The sequence below is a fragment of the Engystomops pustulosus genome, chromosome 4, assembly GCF_040894005.1.
Source record: "Engystomops pustulosus chromosome 4, aEngPut4.maternal, whole genome shotgun sequence".
Lineage (NCBI taxonomy): Eukaryota > Metazoa > Chordata > Amphibia > Anura > Leptodactylidae > Engystomops > Engystomops pustulosus.
Window position 1 is genome coordinate 214,388,781 of NC_092414.1, and position 15,484 is coordinate 214,404,264.

Consider the following 15,484-nt stretch of genomic DNA (forward strand, 5'->3'; position numbering starts at 1 on the left):
TCTGAAGAAAAATAACCATTTCTCTAACAGTTCATATAGGAAAAGGACAGTTAACCTCAACGGCTGTTGAGTTCAACACCTTAACCGCTCTGCCACAACAGCTTAACGGTTACAAAATATTCCGATCTTATTGGAAAATTGCCATTTTGTTCTCTCCTAAAGGCTAAAGACAAGGAGAAATGGACATCTAAGCATTGTGGGATGCCATTTTATCGAAAGAGTGGGAGTGGTCTGAAAAACTATGTTTTGGTATAGACAGAGTGCTAAAAACAATGACTGACCCCGACGTGATTTGAACACGCAACCTTCTGATCTGGAGTCAGACGCGCTACCGTTGCGCCACGAGGTCTCTGTTGGTGCTAAAGGTTGATACTAAGTTCTGGATGAAAATTAGGAATTGGACAGATAATGCTGAATAATTCTTATGGAAATATGAAAAAATCCATATTTCCAAAATTCCAAAACACTAAAATTGAGGAAGCATCAAAAAACCTTGTGTTTAGTGGAAACTGAATCAGATAGTATGCATCTGAAGAAAGGTAACCAGTTCTTTAACCATTCCTATAAGAAAACGAAGCTAAACCAGCTTCCATGTCAATTTGGTGAGGCTCACTTTCTTATTTTCTAACTGGAGAAATTCCAAGAAATGTCTCACTAAGGTGCACATTCATAGTTCTTATTTTATTAACTAGCCTGTATGTGCGTGTATATAACTAAAAGTCTGCGCTGTGAACAGGATTTGAACCTGTGCGGGGCGACCCCATTGGATTTCGAGTCCAACGCCTTAACCACTCGGCCATCACAGCTGAACTTTAGCCAAAAGTTCAAATCCCATGTGAAAAGTGTAGTTTTGTTGGCTGCTTGATATACGGGACTCTGGTTACATGTCTGGTTGTCTTTAGGTAGGCTCAAGCATGGAGAATCTATTGGTGTGATTGCTTGCCATAGGCTGAGGTTCGCATTCTCTAAGGTTCAAGAGAAGAGGCAGCTCAATGTTTCATCCCCTGTAAAATCAATCACAAAGCAGTTTCATAAGATAAGTTACTTTCAATCGATCAGTTTTAAGAGCCACCCTAAAATCAAAGACTTTAATGAGTTTGCTTTCTTTGACTGCGTTTTCTCTTGCACTCTAAAACTTAATCTCAATAAATCTTAATTCAACAGATCAACATTTTTTGATAAAGGATGGAAAACACGTGATAAGAGATGACAATGTTCACTTCCTCCTAATAGCAAAATACAAGGAGATGCGGAAGTGTAAGCATTGTGGGACGGAATGCTACCGTAACAGTGCCAGCGGTGAGAAAGACTATGTTTTTGTATAGACAGAGTGTTTAAAAAGATGACTGACCACGACGTGATTTGAACACGCAACCTTCTGATCTGGAGTCAGACGCGCTACCGTTGCGCCACGAGGTCTTTGGCCAGGCAGGCTTTTCGCAGTCTTTGATGCCAAGTTGGTCATTTATAATTCTAAATGATTGATACAAATCTTTATTCAATGCATCGACAATTTCATAAAGGAAAAAACGGAGAGTTTAAAGGGAACCAAATTTGCCACTTTGTTTCTCGCTAGTTTCAAAAAGGAAGGAATAACTTAGGATCGTAGACCATAATTTCCATGATGGAATGGGAGCGGCTCAAAAGACCATGTTGTATTATCGACACAATGAGCAAAATGTCAACTGACCCCGACGTGATTTGAACACGCAACCTTCTGATCTGGAGTCAGACGCGCTACCGTTGCGCCACGAGGCCACTTTGGGCGGCAGCAGTTAGTGGTGCTTCACGCTTAATTCCAGTTGAAAATTAGGAACTTGACTGATAATGATGAATAATTCATATGGAAATTAAAACAAAGCCATATTTCCGAAAAACTCCAAAACACTTAAACTCAGGATACATACAAAAAAACCTGGTGGTTAGTGGACACTCAAGCAGACAGTAAGTGTCTGAAGAAAAATAACCATTTCTCTAACAGTTCATATAGGAAAAGGACAGTTAACCTCAACGGCTGTTGAGTTCAACACCTTAACCACTCTGCCACAACAGCTTAACGGTTGCAAAATATTCCGATCTTATTGGAAAATTGCCATTTTGTTCTCTCCTAAAGGCTAAAGACAAGGAGAAATGGACATCTAAGCATTGTGGGATGCCATTTTATCGAAAGAGTGGGAGTGGTCTGAAAAACTATGTTTTGGTACAGACAGAGTGCTAAAAACAATGACTGACCTCGACGTGATTTGAACACGCATCCTTCTGATCTGGAGTCAGACGCACTACCGTTGCGCCACGAGGTCTCTGTTGGTGCTAAAGGTTGATACTAAGTTCTGGATGAAAATTAGGAATTGGACAGATAATGCTGAATAATTCATATGGAAATATGAAAAAATCCGTATTTCCAAATTTCCAAAACACTAAAATTGAGGAAGCATCAAAAAACCTTGTGTTTAGTGGAAACTGAATCAGATAGTAAGCATCTGAAGAAAGGTAACCAGTTCTTTAACCATTCCTATAAGAAAACGAAGCTAAACCAGCTTCCATGTCAATTTGGTGAGGCTCACTTTCTTATTTTCTAACTGGAGAAATTCCAAGAAATGTCTTACTAAGGTGCACATTCATAGTTTATATTTTATTAACTAGCCTGTGTGTGCGTGTATATAACTAAAAGCCTGCACTGTGAACAGGATTTGAACCTGTGCGGGGAGACCCCATTGGATTTCAAGTCCAACGCCTTAACCACTCGGCCATCACAGCTGAACTTTAGTCAAAAGTTCAAATCCCATGTGAAAAGTGTAGTTTTGTTGGCTGCTTGATATACGGGACTCTGGTTACATGTCTGGTTGTCTTTAGGTAGGCTCGAGCATGGAGAATCTTTTGGTGTGATTGCTTGCCATAGGCTGAGGTTCGCATTCTCTAAGGTTCAAGAGAAGAGGCAGCTCAATGTTTCATCCCCTGTAAAATCAATCACAAAGCAGTTTCATAAGATAAGTTACTTTCAATCGATCAGTTTTAAGAGCCACCCTAAAATCAAAGACTTTAATGAGTTTGCTTTCTTTGACTGCGTTTTCTCTTGCACTCTAAAACTTAATCTCAATAAATCTTAATTCAACAGATCAACATTTTTTGATAAAGGATGGAAAACACGTGATAAGAGATGACAATGTTCACTTCCTCCTAATAGCAAAATACAAGGAGATGCGGAAGTGTAAGCATTGTGGGACGGAATGCTACCGTAACAGTGCCAGCGGTGAGAAAGACTATGTTTTTGTATAGACAGAGTGTTTAAAATGATGACTGACCACAACGTGATTTGAACACGCAACCTTCTGATCTGGAGTCAGACGCGCTACCGTTGCGCCACGAGGTCTTTGGCCAGGCAGGCTTTTCGCAGTCTTTGATGCCAAGTTGGTCATTTATAATTCTAAATGATTAATACAAATCTTTATTCAATGCATCGACAATTTCATAAAGGAAAAACAGAGAATTTAAAGGCAACCAAATTTGCCACTTTGTTTCTCGCTAGTTTCAAAAAGGAAGGAATAACTAAGGATCGTAGACCATAATTTCCATGATGGAATGGGAGCGGCTCAAAAGACAATGTTGTATTATCGACACAATGAGCAAAATGTCAAGTGACCCCGACGTGATTTGAACACGCAACCTTCTGATCTGGAGCCAGACGCGCTACCGTTGCGCCACGAGGTCACTTTGGGCGGCAGCAGTTAGTGGTGCTTCACGCTTAATTCCAGTTGAAAATTAGGAACTTGACTGATAATGATGAATAATTCATATGGAAATGAAAACAAAGCCATATTTCCGAAAAACTCCAAAACACTTAAACTCAGGATACATACAAAAAAACCTGGTGGTTAGTGGACACTCAAGCAGACAGTAAGTGTCTGAAGAAAAATAACCATTTCTCTAACAGTTCATATAGGAAAAGGACAGTTAACCTCAACGGCTGTTGAGTTCAACACCTTAACCACTCTGCCACAACAGCTTAACGGTTGCAAAATATTCCGATCTTATTGGAAAATTGCCATTTTGTTCTCTCCTAAAGGCTAAAGACAAGGAGAAATGGACATCTAAGCATTGTGGGATGCCATTTTATCGAAAGAGTGGGAGTGGTCTGAAAAACTATGTTTTGGTACAGACAGAGTGCTAAAAACAATGACTGACCCCGACGTGATTTGAACACGCAACCTTCTGATCTGGAGTCAGACGAGCTACCGTTGCGCCACGAGGTCTCTGTTGGTGCTAAAGGTTGATACTAAGTTCTGGATGAAAATTAGGAATTGGACAGATAATGCTGAATAATTCATATGGAAATATGAAAAAATCCATATTTCCAAAATTCCAAAACACTAAAATTGAGGAAGCATCAAAATACCTTGTGTTTAGTGGAAACTGAATCAGATAGTAAGCATCTGAAGAAAGGTAACCAGTTCTTTAACCATTCCTATAAGAAAACGAAGCTAAACCAGCTTCCATGTCAATTTGGTGAGGCTCACTTTCTTATTTTCTAAGTGGAGAAATTCCAAGAAATGTCTCACTAAGGTGCACATTCATAGTTCTTATTTTATTAACTAGCCTGTGTGTGCGTGTATATAACTAAAAGTCTGCGCTGTGAACAGGATTTGAACCTGTGCGGGGAGACCCCATTGGATTTCGAGTCCAACGCCTTAACCACTCGGCCATCACAGCTGAACTTTAGTCAAAAGTTCAAATCCCATGTGAAAAGTGTAGTTTTGGTGGCTGCTTGATATACGGGACTCTGGTTACATGTCTGGTTGTCTTTAGGTAGGCTCAAGCATGGAGAATCTTTTGGTGTGATTGCTTGCCATAGGCTGAGGTTCGCATTCTCTAAGGTTCAAGAAAAGAGGCAGCTCAATGTTTCATCCCCTGTAAAATCAATCACGAAGCAGTTTCATAAGATAAGTTACCTTCAATTGATCAGTTTTAAGAGCCACCCTAAAATCAAAGACTTTAATGAGTTTGCTTTTTTTGACTGCGTTTTCTCTTGCACTCTAAAACTTAATCTCAATAAATCTTAATTCAACAGATCAACATTTTTTGATAAAGGATGGAAAACACGTGATAAGAGATGACAATGTTCACTTCCTCCTAATAGCAAAATACAAGGAGATGCGGAAGTGTAAGCATTGTGGGACGGAATGCTACCGTAACAGTGCCAGCGGTGAGAAAGACTATGTTTTTGTATAGACAGAGTGTTTAAAATGATGACTGACCACGACGTGATTTGAACACGCAACCTTCTGATCTGGAGTCAGACGCGCTACCGTTGCGCCATGAGGTCTTTGGCCAGGCAGGCTTTTCGCAGTCTTTGATGCCAAGTTGGTCATTTATAATTCTAAATGATTAATACAAATCTTTATTCAATGCATCGACAATTTCATAAAGGAAAAAACTGAGAATTTAAAGGCAACCAAATTTGCCACTTTGTTTCTCGCTAGTTTCAAAAAGGAAGGAATAACTAAGGATCGTAGACCATAATTTCCATGATGGAATGGGAGCGGCTCAAAAGACAATGTTGTATTATCGACACAATGAGCAAAATGTCAAGTGACCCCGACGTGATTTGAACACGCAACCTTCTGATCTGGAGTCAGACGCGCTACCGTTGCGCCACGAGGTCACTTTGGGCGGCAGCAGTTAGTGGTGCTTCACGCTTAATTCCAGTTGAAAATTAGGAACTTGACTGATAATGATGAATAATTCATATGGAAATTAAAACAAAGCCATATTTCCGAAAAACTCCAAAACACTTAAACTCAGGATACATACAAAAAAACCTGGTGGTTAGTGGACACTCAAGCAGACAGTAAGTGTCTGAAGAAAAATAACCATTTCTCTAACAGTTCATATAGGAAAAGGACAGTTAACCTCAACGGCTGTTGAGTTCAACACCTTAACCACTCTGCCACAACAGCTTAACGGTTGCAAAATATTCCGATCTTATTGGAAAATTGCCATTTTGTTCTCTCCTAAAGGCTAAAGACAAGGAGAAATGGACATCTAAGCATTGTGGGATGCCATTTTATCGAAAGAGTGGGAGTGGTCTGAAAAACTATGTTTTGGTACAGAGAGAGTGCTTAAAACAATGACTGACCCCGACGTGATTTGAACACGCAACCTTCTGATCTGGAGTCAGACGCGCTACCGTTGCGCCACGAGGTCTCTGTTGGTGCTGAAGGTTGACACTAAGTTCTGGATGAAAATTAGGAATTGGACAGATAATGCTGAATAATTCATATGGAAATATGAAAAAATCCATATTTCCAAAATTCCAAAACACTAAAATTGAGGAAGCATCAAAAAACCTTGTGTTTAGTGGAAACTGAATCAGATAGTAAGCATCTGAAGAAAGGTAACCAGTTCTTTAACCATTCCTATAAGAAAACGATGCTAAACCAGCTTCCATGTCAATTTGGTGAGGCTCACTTTCTTATTTTCTAAGTGGAGAAATTCCAAGAAATGTCTCACTAAGGTGCACATTCATAGTTCTTATTTTATTAACTAGCCTGTGTGTGCGTGTATATAACTAAAAGTCTGCGCTGTGAACAGGATTTGAACCTGTGCGGGGAGACCCCATTGGATTTCGAGTCCAACGCCTTAACCACTCGGCCATCACAGCTGAACTTTAGTCAAAAGTTCAAATCCCATGTGAAAAGTGTAGTTTTGGTGGCTGCTTGATATACGGGACTCTGGTTACATGTCTGGTTGTCTTTAGGTAGGCTCAAGCATGGAGAATCTTTTGGTGTGATTGCTTGCCATAGGCTGAGGTTCGCATTCTCTAAGGTTCAAGAGAAGAGGCAGCTCAATGTTTCATCCCCTGTAAAATCAATCACGAAGCAGTTTCATAAGATAAGTTACCTTCAATTGATCAGTTTTAAGAGCCACCCTAAAATCAAAGACTTTAATGAGTTTGCTTTCTTTGACTGCGTTTTCTCTTGCACTCTAAAACTTAATCTCAATAAATCTTAATTCAACAGATCAACATTTTTTGATAAAGGATGGAAAACACGTGATAAGAGATGACAATGTTCACTTCCTCCTAATAGCAAAATACAAGGAGATGCGGAAGTGTAAGCATTGTGGGACGGAATGCTACCGTAACAGTGCCAGCGGTGAGAAAGACTATGTTTTTGTATAGACAGAGTGTTTAAAATGATGACTAACCATGACGTGATTTGAACACGCAACCTTCTGATCTGGAGTCAGACGCGCTACCGTTGCGCCACGAGGTCTTTGGCCAGGCAGGCTTTTCGCAGTCTTTGATGCCAAGTTGGTCATTTATAATTCTAAATGATTAATACAAATCTTTATTCAATGCATCGACAATTTCATAAAGGAAAAAACTGAGAATTTAAAGGCAACCAAATTTGCCACTTTGTTTCTCGCTAGTTTCAAAAAGGAAGGAATAACTAAGGATCGTAGACCATAATTTCCATGATGGAATGGGAGCGGCTCAAAAGACAATGTTGTATTATCGACACAATGAGCAAAATGTCAAGTGACCCCGACGTGATTTGAACACGCAACCTTCTGATCTGGAGTCAGACGCGCTACCGTTGCGCCACGAGGTCACTTTGGGCGGCAGCAGTTAGTGGTGCTTCACGCTTAATTCCAGTCGAAAATTAGGAACTTGACTGATAATGATGAATAATTCATATGGAAATTAAAACAAAGCCATATTTCCGAAAAACTCCAAAACACTTAAACTCAGGATACATACAAAAAAACCTGGTGGTTAGTGGACACTCAAGCAGACAGTAAGTGTCTGAAGAAAAATAACCATTTCTCTAACAGTTCATATAGGAAAAGGACAGTTAACCTCAACGGCTGTTGAGTTCAACACCTTAACCGCTCTGCCACAACAGCTTAACGGTTGCAAAATATTCCGATCTTATTGGAAAATTGCCATTTTGTTCTCTCCTAAAGGCTAAAGACAAGGAGAAATGGACATCTAAGCATTGTGGGATGCCATTTTATCGAAAGAGTGGGAGTGGTCTGAAAAACTATGTTTTGGTACAGAGAGAGTGCTTAAAACAATGACTGACCCCGACGTGATTTGAACACGCAAACCTTCTGATCTGGAGTCAGACGCGCTACCGTTGCGCCACGAGGTCTCTGTTGGTGCTGAAGGTTGACACTAAGTTCTGGATGAAAATTAGGAATTGGACAGATAATGCTGAATAATTCATATGGAAATATGAAAAAATCCATATTTCCAAAATTCCAAAACACTAAAATTGAGGAAGCATCAAAAAACCTTGTGTTTAGTGGAAACTGAATCAGATAGTAAGCATCTGAAGAAAGGTAACCAGTTCTTTAACCATTCCTATAAGAAAACGATGCTAAACCAGCTTCCATGTCAATTTGGTGAGGCTCACTTTCTTATTTTCTAAGTGGAGAAATTCCAAGAAATGTCTCACTAAGGTGCACATTCATAGTTCTTATTTTATTAACTAGCCTGTGTGTGTGTGTATATAACTAAAAGTCTGCGCTGTGAACAGGATTTGAACCTGTGCGGGGAGACCCCATTGGATTTCGAGTCCAACGCCTTAACCACTCGGCCATCACAGCTGAACTTTAGTCAAAAGTTCAAATCCCATGTGAAAAGTGTAGTTTTGGTGGCTGCTTGATATACGGGACTCTGGTTACATGGCTGGTTGTCTTTAGGTAGGCTCAAGCATGGAGAATCTTTTGGTGTGATTGCTTGCCATAGGCTGAGGTTCGCATTCTCTAAGGTTCAAGAGAAGAGGCAGCTCAATGTTTCATCCCCTGTAAAATCAATCACGAAGCAGTTTCATAAGATAAGTTACCTTCAATTGATCAGTTTTAAGAGCCACCCTAAAATCAAAGACTTTAATGAGTTTGCTTTCTTTGACTGCGTTTTCTCTTGCACTCTAAAACTTAATCTCAATAAATCTTAATTCAACAGATCAACATTTTTTGATAAAGGATGGAAAACACGTGATAAGAGATGACAAAGTTCACTTCCTCCTAATAGCAAAATACAAGGAGACGCAGAAGTGTAAGCATTGTGGGACGGAATGCTACCGTAACAGTGCCAGCGGTGAGAAAGACTATGTTTTTGTATAGACAGAGTGTTTAAAACGATGACTGACCACGACGTGATTTGAACACGCAACCTTCTGATCTGGAGTCAGACGTGCTACCGTTGCGCCACGAGGTCTTTGGCCAGGCAGGCTTTTCGCAGTCTTTGATGTTAAGTTGGTCATTTATAATTCTAAATGATTAATACAAATCTTTATTCAATGCATCGACAATTTTATAAATGAAAAAACAGAGAATTTAAAGGCAACCAAATTTGCCACTTTGTTTCTCGCTAGTTTCAAAAAGGAAGGAATAACTAAGGATCGTAGACCATAATTTCCATGATGGAATGGGAGCGGCTCAAAAGACCATGTTGTATTATCGACACAATGAGCAAAATGTCAACTGACCCCGACGTGATTTGAACACGCAACCTTCTGATCTGGAGTCAGACGCGCTACCGTTGCGCCACGAGGTCACTTTGGGCGGCAGCTGTTAGTGGTGCTTCACGCTTAATTCCAGTTGAAAATTAGGAACTTGACTGATAATGATGAATAATTCATATGGAAATTAAAACAAAGCCATATTTCCGAAAAACTCCAAAACACTTAAACTCAGGATACATACAAAAAAACCTGGTGGTTAGTGGACACTCAAGCAGACAGTAAGTGTCTGAAGAAAAATAACCATTTCTCTAACAGTTCATATAGGAAAAGGACAGTTAACCTCAACGGCTGTTGAGTTCAACACCTTAACCACTCTGCCACAACAGCTTAACGGTTGCAAAATATTCCGATCTTATTGGAAAATTGCCATTTTGTTCTCTCCTAAAGGCTAAAGACAAGGAGAAATGGACATCTAAGCATTGTGGGATGCCATTTTATAGAAAGAGTGGGAGTGGTCTGAAAAACTATGTTTTGGTACAGACAGAGTGCTTAAAACAATGACTGACCCCGACATGATTTGAACACGCAACCTTCAGATCTGGAGTCAGACGCGCTACCGTTGCGCCACGAGATCTCTGTTGGTGCTGAAGGTTGACACTAAGTTCTGGATGAAAATTAGGAATTGGACAGATAATGCTGAATAATTCATATGGAAATATGAAAAAATCCATATTTCCAAAATTCCAAAACACTAAAATTGAGGAAGCATCAAAAAACCTTGTGTTTAGTGGAAACTGAATCAGATGGTAAGCATCTGAAGAAAGGTAACCAGTTCTTTAACCATTCCTATAAGAAAACGATGCTAAACCAGCTTCCATGTCAATTTGGTGAGGCTCACTTTCTTATTTTCTAAGTGGAGAAATTCCAAGAAATGTCTCACTAAGGTGCACATTCATAGTTCTTATTTTATTAACTAGCCTGTGTGTGCGTGTATATAACTAAAAGTCTGCGCTGTGAACAGGATTTGAACCTGTGCGGGGAGACCCCATTGGATTTCGAGTCCAACGCCTTAACCACTCGGCCATCACAGCTGAACTTTAGTCAAAAGTTCAAATCCCATGTGAAAAGTGTAGTTTTGGTGGCTGCTTGATATACGGGACTCTGGTTACATGTCTGGTTGTCTTTAGGTAGGCTCAAGCATGGAGAATCTTTTGGTGTGATTGCTTGCCATAGGCTGAGGTTCGCATTCTCTAAGGTTCAAGAGAAGAGGCAGCTCAATGTTTCATCCCCTGTAAAATCAATCACGAAGCAGTTTCATAAGATAAGTTACCTTCAATTGATCAGTTTTAAGAGCCACCCTAAAATCAAAGACTTTAATGAGTTTGCTTTCTTTGACTGCGTTTTCTCTTGCACTCTAAAACTTAATCTCAATAAATCTTAATTCAACAGATCAACATTTTTTGATAAAGGATGGAAAACACGTGATAAGAGATGACAATGTTCACTTCCTCCTAATAGCAAAATACAAGGAGATGCGGAAGTGTAAGCATTGTGGGACGGAATGCTACCGTAACAGTGCCAGCGGTGAGAAAGACTATGTTTTTGTATAGACAGAGTGTTTAAAATGATGACTGACCACGACGTGATTTGAACACGCAACCTTCTGATCTGGAGTCAGACGCGCTACCGTTGCGCCACGAGGTCTTTGGCCAGGCAGGCTTTTCGCAGTCTTTGATGCCAAGTTGGTCATTTATAATTCTAAATGATTAATACAAATCTTTATTCAATGCATCGACAATTTCATAAAGGAAAAAACAGAGAATTTAAAGGCAACCAAATTTGCCACTTTGTTTCTCGCTAGTTTCAAAAAGGAAGGAATAACTAAGGATCGTAGACCATAATTTCCATGATGGAATGGGAGCGGCTCAAAAGACAATGTTGTATTATCGACACAATGAGCAAAATGTCAAGTGACCCCAACGTGATTTGAAGACGCAACCTTCTGATCTGGAGTCAGACGCGCTACCGTTGCGCCACGAGGTCACTTTGGGCGGCAGCAGTTAGTGGTGCTTCACGCTTAATTCCAGTTGAAAATTAGGAACTTGACTGATAATGATGAATAATTCATATGGAAATTAAAACAAAGCCATATTTCCGAAAAACTCCAAAACACTTAAACTCAGGATACATACAAAAAAACCTGGTGGTTAGTGGACACTCAAGCAGACAGTAAGTGTCTGAAGATAAATAAACATTTCTCTAACAGTTCATATAGGAAAAGGACAGTTAACCTCAACGGCTGTTGAGTTCAACACCTTAACCACTCTGCCACAACAGCTTAACGGTTGCAAAATATTCCGATCTTATTGGAAAATTGCCATTTTGTTCTCTCCTAAAGGCTAAAGACAAGGAGAAATGGACATCTAAGCATTGTGGGATGCCATTTTATCGAAAGAGTGGGAGTGGTCTGAAAAACTATGTTTTGGTACAGAGAGAGTGCTTAAAACAATGACTGACCCCGACGTGATTTGAACACACAACCTTCTGATCTGGAGTCAGACGCGCTACCGTTGCGCCACGAGGTCTCTGTTGGTGCTGAAGGTTGACACTAAGTTCTGGATGAAAATTAGGAATTGGACAGATAATGCTGAATAATTCATATGGAAATATGAAAAAATCCATATTTCCAAAATTCCAAAACACTAAAATTGAGGAAGCATCAAAAAACCTTGTGTTTAGTGGAAACTGAATCAGATAGTAAGCATCTGAAGAAAGGTAACCAGTTCTTTAACCATTCCTATAAGAAAACGATGCTAAACCAGCTTCCATGTCAATTTGGTGAGGCTCACTTTCTTATTTTCTAAGTGGAGAAATTCCAAGAAATGTCTCACTAAGGTGCACATTCATAGTTCTTATTTTATTAACTAGCCTGTGTGTGCGTGTATATAACTAAAAGTCTGCGCTGTGAACAGGATTTGAACCTGTGCGGGGAGACCCCATTGGATTTCGAGTCCAACGCCTTAACCACTCGGCCATCACAGCTGAACTTTAGTCAAAAGTTCAAATCCCATGTGAAAAGTGTAGTTTTGGTGGCTGCTTGATATACGGGACTCTGGTTACATGTCTGGTTGTCTTTAGGTAGGCTCAAGCATGGAGAATCTTTTGGTGTGATTGCTTGCCATAGGCTGAGGTTCGCATTCTCTAAGGTTCAAGAGAAGAGGCAGCTCAATGTTTCATCCCCTGTAAAATCAATCACAAAGCAGTTTCATAAGATAAGTTACTTTCAATCGATCAGTTTTAAGAGCCACCCTAAAATCAAAGACTTTAATGAGTTTGCTTTCTTTGACTGCGTTTTCTCTTGCACTCTAAAACTTAATCTCAATAAATCTTAATTCAACAGATCAACATTTTTTGATAAAGGATGGAAAACACGTGATAAGAGATGACAAAGTTCACTTCCTCCTAATAGCAAAATACAAGGAGACGCAGAAGTGTAAGCATTGTGGGACGGAATGCTACCGTAACAGTGCCAGCGGTGAGAAAGACTATGTTTTTGTATAGACAGAGTGTTTAAAACGATGACTGACCACGACGTGATTTGAACACGCAACCTTCTGATCTGGAGTCAGACGTGCTACCGTTGCGCCACGAGGTCTTTGGCCTGGCAGGCTTTTCGCAGTCTTTGATGCCAAGTTGGTCATTTATAATTCTAAATGATTAATACAAATCTTTATTCAATGCATCGACAATTTTATAAATGAAAAAACAGAGAATTTAAAGGCAACCAAATTTGCCACTTTGTTTCTCGCTAGTTTCAAAAAGGAAGGAATAACTAAGGATCGTAGACCATAATTTCCATGATGGAATGGGAGCGGCTCAAAAGACCATGTTGTATTATCGACACAAAGAGCAAAATGTCAACTGACCCCGACGTGATTTGAACACGCAACCTTCTGATCTGGAGTCAGACGCGCTACCGTTGCGCCACGAGGTCACTTTGGGCGGCAGCTGTTAGTGGTGCTTCACGCTTAATTCCAGTTGAAAATTAGGAACTTGACTGATAATGATGAATAATTCATATGGAAATTAAAACAAAGCCATATTTCTGAAAAACTCCAAAACACTTAAACTCAGGATACATACAAAAAAACCTGGTGGTTAGTGGACACTCAAGCAGACAGTAAGTGTCTGAAGAAAAATAACCATTTCTCTAACAGTTCATATAGGAAAAGGACAGTTAACCTCAACGGCTGTTGAGTTCAACACCTTAACCACTCTGCCACAACAGCTTAACGGTTGCAAAATATTCCGATCTTATTGGAAAATTGCCATTTTGTTCTCTCCTAAAGGCTAAAGACAAGGAGAAATGGACATCTAAGCATTGTGGGATGCCATTTTATCGAAAGAGTGGGAGTGGTCTGAAAAACTATGTTTTGGTACAGACAGAGTGCTTAAAACAATGACTGACCCCGACATGATTTGAACACGCAACCTTCAGATCTGGAGTCAGACGCGCTACCGTTGCGCCACGAGATCTCTGTTGGTGCTGAAGGTTGACACTAAGTTCTGGATGAAAATTAGGAATTGGACAGATAATGCTGAATAATTCATATGGAAATATGAAAAAATCCATATTTCCAAAATTCCAAAACACTAAAATTGAGGAAGCATCAAAAAACCTTGTGTTTAGTGGAAAATGAATCAGATGGTAAGCATCTGAAGAAAGGTAACCAGTTCTTTAACCATTCCTATAAGAAAACGATGCTAAACCAGCTTCCATGTCAATTTGGTGAGGCTCACTTTCTTATTTTCTAAGTGGAGAAATTCCAAGAAATGTCTCACTAAGGTGCACATTCATAGTTCTTATTTTATTAACTAGCCTGTGTGTGCGTGTATATAACTAAAAGTCTGCGCTGTGAACAGGATTTGAACCTGTGCGGGGAGACCCCATTGGATTTCGAGTCCAACGCCTTAACCACTCGGCCATCACAGCTGAACTTTAGTCAAAAGTTCAAATCCCATGTGAAAAGTGTAGTTTTGGTGGCTGCTTGATATACGGGACTCTGGTTACATGTCTGGTTGTCTTTAGGTAGGCTCAAGCATGGAGAATCTTTTGGTGTGATTGCTTGCCATAGGCTGAGGTTCGCATTCTCTAAGGTTCAAGAGAAGAGGCAGCTCAATGTTTCATCCCCTGTAAAATCAATCACGAAGCAGTTTCATAAGATAAGTTACTTTCAATCGATCAGTTTTAAGAGCCACCCTAAAATCAAAGACTTTAATGAGTTTGCTTTCTTTGACTGCGTTTTCTCTTGCACTCTAAAACTTAATCTCAATAAATCTTAATTCAACAGATCAACATTTTTTGATAAAGGATGGAAAACACGTGATAAGAGATGACAATGTTCACTTCCTCCTAATAGCAAAATACAAGGAGATGCGGAAGTGTAAGCATTGTGGGACGGAATGCTACCGTAACAGTGCCAGCGGTGAGAAAGACTATGTTTTTGTATAGACAGAGTGTTTAAAATGATGACTGACCACGACGTGATTTGAACACGCAACCTTCTGATCTGGAGTCAGACGCGCTACCGTTGCGCCACGAGGTCTTTGGCCAGGCAGGCTTTTCGCAGTCTTTGATGCCAAGTTGGTCATTTATAATTCTAAATAATTAATACAAATCTTTATTCAATGCATCGACAATTTCATAAAGGAAAAAACAGAGAATTTAAAGGCAACCAAATTTGCCACTTTGTTTCTCGCTAGTTTCAAAAAGGAAGGAATAACTAAGGATCGTAGACCATAATTTCCATGATGGAATGGGAGCGGCTCAAAAGACAATGTTGTATTATCGACACAATGAGCAAAATGTCAACTGAACCCGACGTGATTTGAACACGCAACCTTCTGATCTGGAGTCAGACGCGCTACCGTTGCGCCACGAGGTCACTTTGGACAGCAGCAGTTAGTGGTGCTTCACGCTTAATTCCAGTTGAAAATTAGGAACTTGACTGATA

At 39.9% G+C, this 15,484-nt stretch overlaps 32 non-coding genes across 32 annotated transcripts; all 32 read right to left on the reverse strand.

Moving 5' to 3' along the window:
• Positions 1–277: 277 nt before the first annotated feature.
• TRNAW-CCA (transfer RNA tryptophan (anticodon CCA)) lies at positions 278–349 on the reverse strand. Its single transcript has one exon. It is a non-coding gene; the product is annotated as a tRNA-Trp (tRNA).
• A 375-nt stretch (positions 350–724) lies between these two features.
• Positions 725–806, reverse strand: TRNAS-CGA (transfer RNA serine (anticodon CGA)). The gene has a single exon. It is a non-coding gene; the product is annotated as a tRNA-Ser (tRNA).
• A 541-nt stretch (positions 807–1,347) lies between these two features.
• On the reverse strand, positions 1,348–1,419 carry TRNAW-CCA (transfer RNA tryptophan (anticodon CCA)). The gene has a single exon. It is a non-coding gene; the product is annotated as a tRNA-Trp (tRNA).
• A 267-nt stretch (positions 1,420–1,686) lies between these two features.
• Positions 1,687–1,758, reverse strand: TRNAW-CCA (transfer RNA tryptophan (anticodon CCA)). Its single transcript has one exon. It is a non-coding gene; the product is annotated as a tRNA-Trp (tRNA).
• A 470-nt stretch (positions 1,759–2,228) lies between these two features.
• On the reverse strand, positions 2,229–2,300 carry TRNAW-CCA (transfer RNA tryptophan (anticodon CCA)). Its single transcript has one exon. It is a non-coding gene; the product is annotated as a tRNA-Trp (tRNA).
• Positions 2,301–2,675: 375 nt separating this feature from the next.
• On the reverse strand, positions 2,676–2,757 carry TRNAS-UGA (transfer RNA serine (anticodon UGA)). The gene has a single exon. It is a non-coding gene; the product is annotated as a tRNA-Ser (tRNA).
• A 541-nt stretch (positions 2,758–3,298) lies between these two features.
• On the reverse strand, positions 3,299–3,370 carry TRNAW-CCA (transfer RNA tryptophan (anticodon CCA)). The gene has a single exon. It is a non-coding gene; the product is annotated as a tRNA-Trp (tRNA).
• A 266-nt stretch (positions 3,371–3,636) lies between these two features.
• On the reverse strand, positions 3,637–3,708 carry TRNAW-CCA (transfer RNA tryptophan (anticodon CCA)). The gene has a single exon. It is a non-coding gene; the product is annotated as a tRNA-Trp (tRNA).
• Positions 3,709–4,178: 470 nt separating this feature from the next.
• On the reverse strand, positions 4,179–4,250 carry TRNAW-CCA (transfer RNA tryptophan (anticodon CCA)). The gene has a single exon. It is a non-coding gene; the product is annotated as a tRNA-Trp (tRNA).
• A 375-nt stretch (positions 4,251–4,625) lies between these two features.
• TRNAS-CGA (transfer RNA serine (anticodon CGA)) lies at positions 4,626–4,707 on the reverse strand. Its single transcript has one exon. It is a non-coding gene; the product is annotated as a tRNA-Ser (tRNA).
• Positions 4,708–5,248: 541 nt separating this feature from the next.
• On the reverse strand, positions 5,249–5,320 carry TRNAW-CCA (transfer RNA tryptophan (anticodon CCA)). Its single transcript has one exon. It is a non-coding gene; the product is annotated as a tRNA-Trp (tRNA).
• A 267-nt stretch (positions 5,321–5,587) lies between these two features.
• TRNAW-CCA (transfer RNA tryptophan (anticodon CCA)) lies at positions 5,588–5,659 on the reverse strand. Its single transcript has one exon. It is a non-coding gene; the product is annotated as a tRNA-Trp (tRNA).
• Positions 5,660–6,129: 470 nt separating this feature from the next.
• Positions 6,130–6,201, reverse strand: TRNAW-CCA (transfer RNA tryptophan (anticodon CCA)). Its single transcript has one exon. It is a non-coding gene; the product is annotated as a tRNA-Trp (tRNA).
• A 375-nt stretch (positions 6,202–6,576) lies between these two features.
• TRNAS-CGA (transfer RNA serine (anticodon CGA)) lies at positions 6,577–6,658 on the reverse strand. Its single transcript has one exon. It is a non-coding gene; the product is annotated as a tRNA-Ser (tRNA).
• A 541-nt stretch (positions 6,659–7,199) lies between these two features.
• On the reverse strand, positions 7,200–7,271 carry TRNAW-CCA (transfer RNA tryptophan (anticodon CCA)). Its single transcript has one exon. It is a non-coding gene; the product is annotated as a tRNA-Trp (tRNA).
• A 267-nt stretch (positions 7,272–7,538) lies between these two features.
• Positions 7,539–7,610, reverse strand: TRNAW-CCA (transfer RNA tryptophan (anticodon CCA)). Its single transcript has one exon. It is a non-coding gene; the product is annotated as a tRNA-Trp (tRNA).
• Positions 7,611–8,080: 470 nt separating this feature from the next.
• TRNAW-CCA (transfer RNA tryptophan (anticodon CCA)) lies at positions 8,081–8,153 on the reverse strand. The gene has a single exon. It is a non-coding gene; the product is annotated as a tRNA-Trp (tRNA).
• Positions 8,154–8,528: 375 nt separating this feature from the next.
• Positions 8,529–8,610, reverse strand: TRNAS-CGA (transfer RNA serine (anticodon CGA)). Its single transcript has one exon. It is a non-coding gene; the product is annotated as a tRNA-Ser (tRNA).
• A 541-nt stretch (positions 8,611–9,151) lies between these two features.
• On the reverse strand, positions 9,152–9,223 carry TRNAW-CCA (transfer RNA tryptophan (anticodon CCA)). The gene has a single exon. It is a non-coding gene; the product is annotated as a tRNA-Trp (tRNA).
• A 267-nt stretch (positions 9,224–9,490) lies between these two features.
• TRNAW-CCA (transfer RNA tryptophan (anticodon CCA)) lies at positions 9,491–9,562 on the reverse strand. The gene has a single exon. It is a non-coding gene; the product is annotated as a tRNA-Trp (tRNA).
• Positions 9,563–10,032: 470 nt separating this feature from the next.
• TRNAW-CCA (transfer RNA tryptophan (anticodon CCA)) lies at positions 10,033–10,104 on the reverse strand. The gene has a single exon. It is a non-coding gene; the product is annotated as a tRNA-Trp (tRNA).
• Positions 10,105–10,479: 375 nt separating this feature from the next.
• On the reverse strand, positions 10,480–10,561 carry TRNAS-CGA (transfer RNA serine (anticodon CGA)). Its single transcript has one exon. It is a non-coding gene; the product is annotated as a tRNA-Ser (tRNA).
• A 541-nt stretch (positions 10,562–11,102) lies between these two features.
• Positions 11,103–11,174, reverse strand: TRNAW-CCA (transfer RNA tryptophan (anticodon CCA)). Its single transcript has one exon. It is a non-coding gene; the product is annotated as a tRNA-Trp (tRNA).
• Positions 11,175–11,441: 267 nt separating this feature from the next.
• On the reverse strand, positions 11,442–11,513 carry TRNAW-CCA (transfer RNA tryptophan (anticodon CCA)). The gene has a single exon. It is a non-coding gene; the product is annotated as a tRNA-Trp (tRNA).
• A 470-nt stretch (positions 11,514–11,983) lies between these two features.
• On the reverse strand, positions 11,984–12,055 carry TRNAW-CCA (transfer RNA tryptophan (anticodon CCA)). Its single transcript has one exon. It is a non-coding gene; the product is annotated as a tRNA-Trp (tRNA).
• Positions 12,056–12,430: 375 nt separating this feature from the next.
• Positions 12,431–12,512, reverse strand: TRNAS-CGA (transfer RNA serine (anticodon CGA)). The gene has a single exon. It is a non-coding gene; the product is annotated as a tRNA-Ser (tRNA).
• Positions 12,513–13,053: 541 nt separating this feature from the next.
• On the reverse strand, positions 13,054–13,125 carry TRNAW-CCA (transfer RNA tryptophan (anticodon CCA)). Its single transcript has one exon. It is a non-coding gene; the product is annotated as a tRNA-Trp (tRNA).
• A 267-nt stretch (positions 13,126–13,392) lies between these two features.
• TRNAW-CCA (transfer RNA tryptophan (anticodon CCA)) lies at positions 13,393–13,464 on the reverse strand. The gene has a single exon. It is a non-coding gene; the product is annotated as a tRNA-Trp (tRNA).
• Positions 13,465–13,934: 470 nt separating this feature from the next.
• On the reverse strand, positions 13,935–14,006 carry TRNAW-CCA (transfer RNA tryptophan (anticodon CCA)). Its single transcript has one exon. It is a non-coding gene; the product is annotated as a tRNA-Trp (tRNA).
• A 375-nt stretch (positions 14,007–14,381) lies between these two features.
• Positions 14,382–14,463, reverse strand: TRNAS-CGA (transfer RNA serine (anticodon CGA)). The gene has a single exon. It is a non-coding gene; the product is annotated as a tRNA-Ser (tRNA).
• Positions 14,464–15,004: 541 nt separating this feature from the next.
• Positions 15,005–15,076, reverse strand: TRNAW-CCA (transfer RNA tryptophan (anticodon CCA)). Its single transcript has one exon. It is a non-coding gene; the product is annotated as a tRNA-Trp (tRNA).
• A 267-nt stretch (positions 15,077–15,343) lies between these two features.
• TRNAW-CCA (transfer RNA tryptophan (anticodon CCA)) lies at positions 15,344–15,415 on the reverse strand. The gene has a single exon. It is a non-coding gene; the product is annotated as a tRNA-Trp (tRNA).
• Positions 15,416–15,484: the final 69 nt, after the last annotated feature.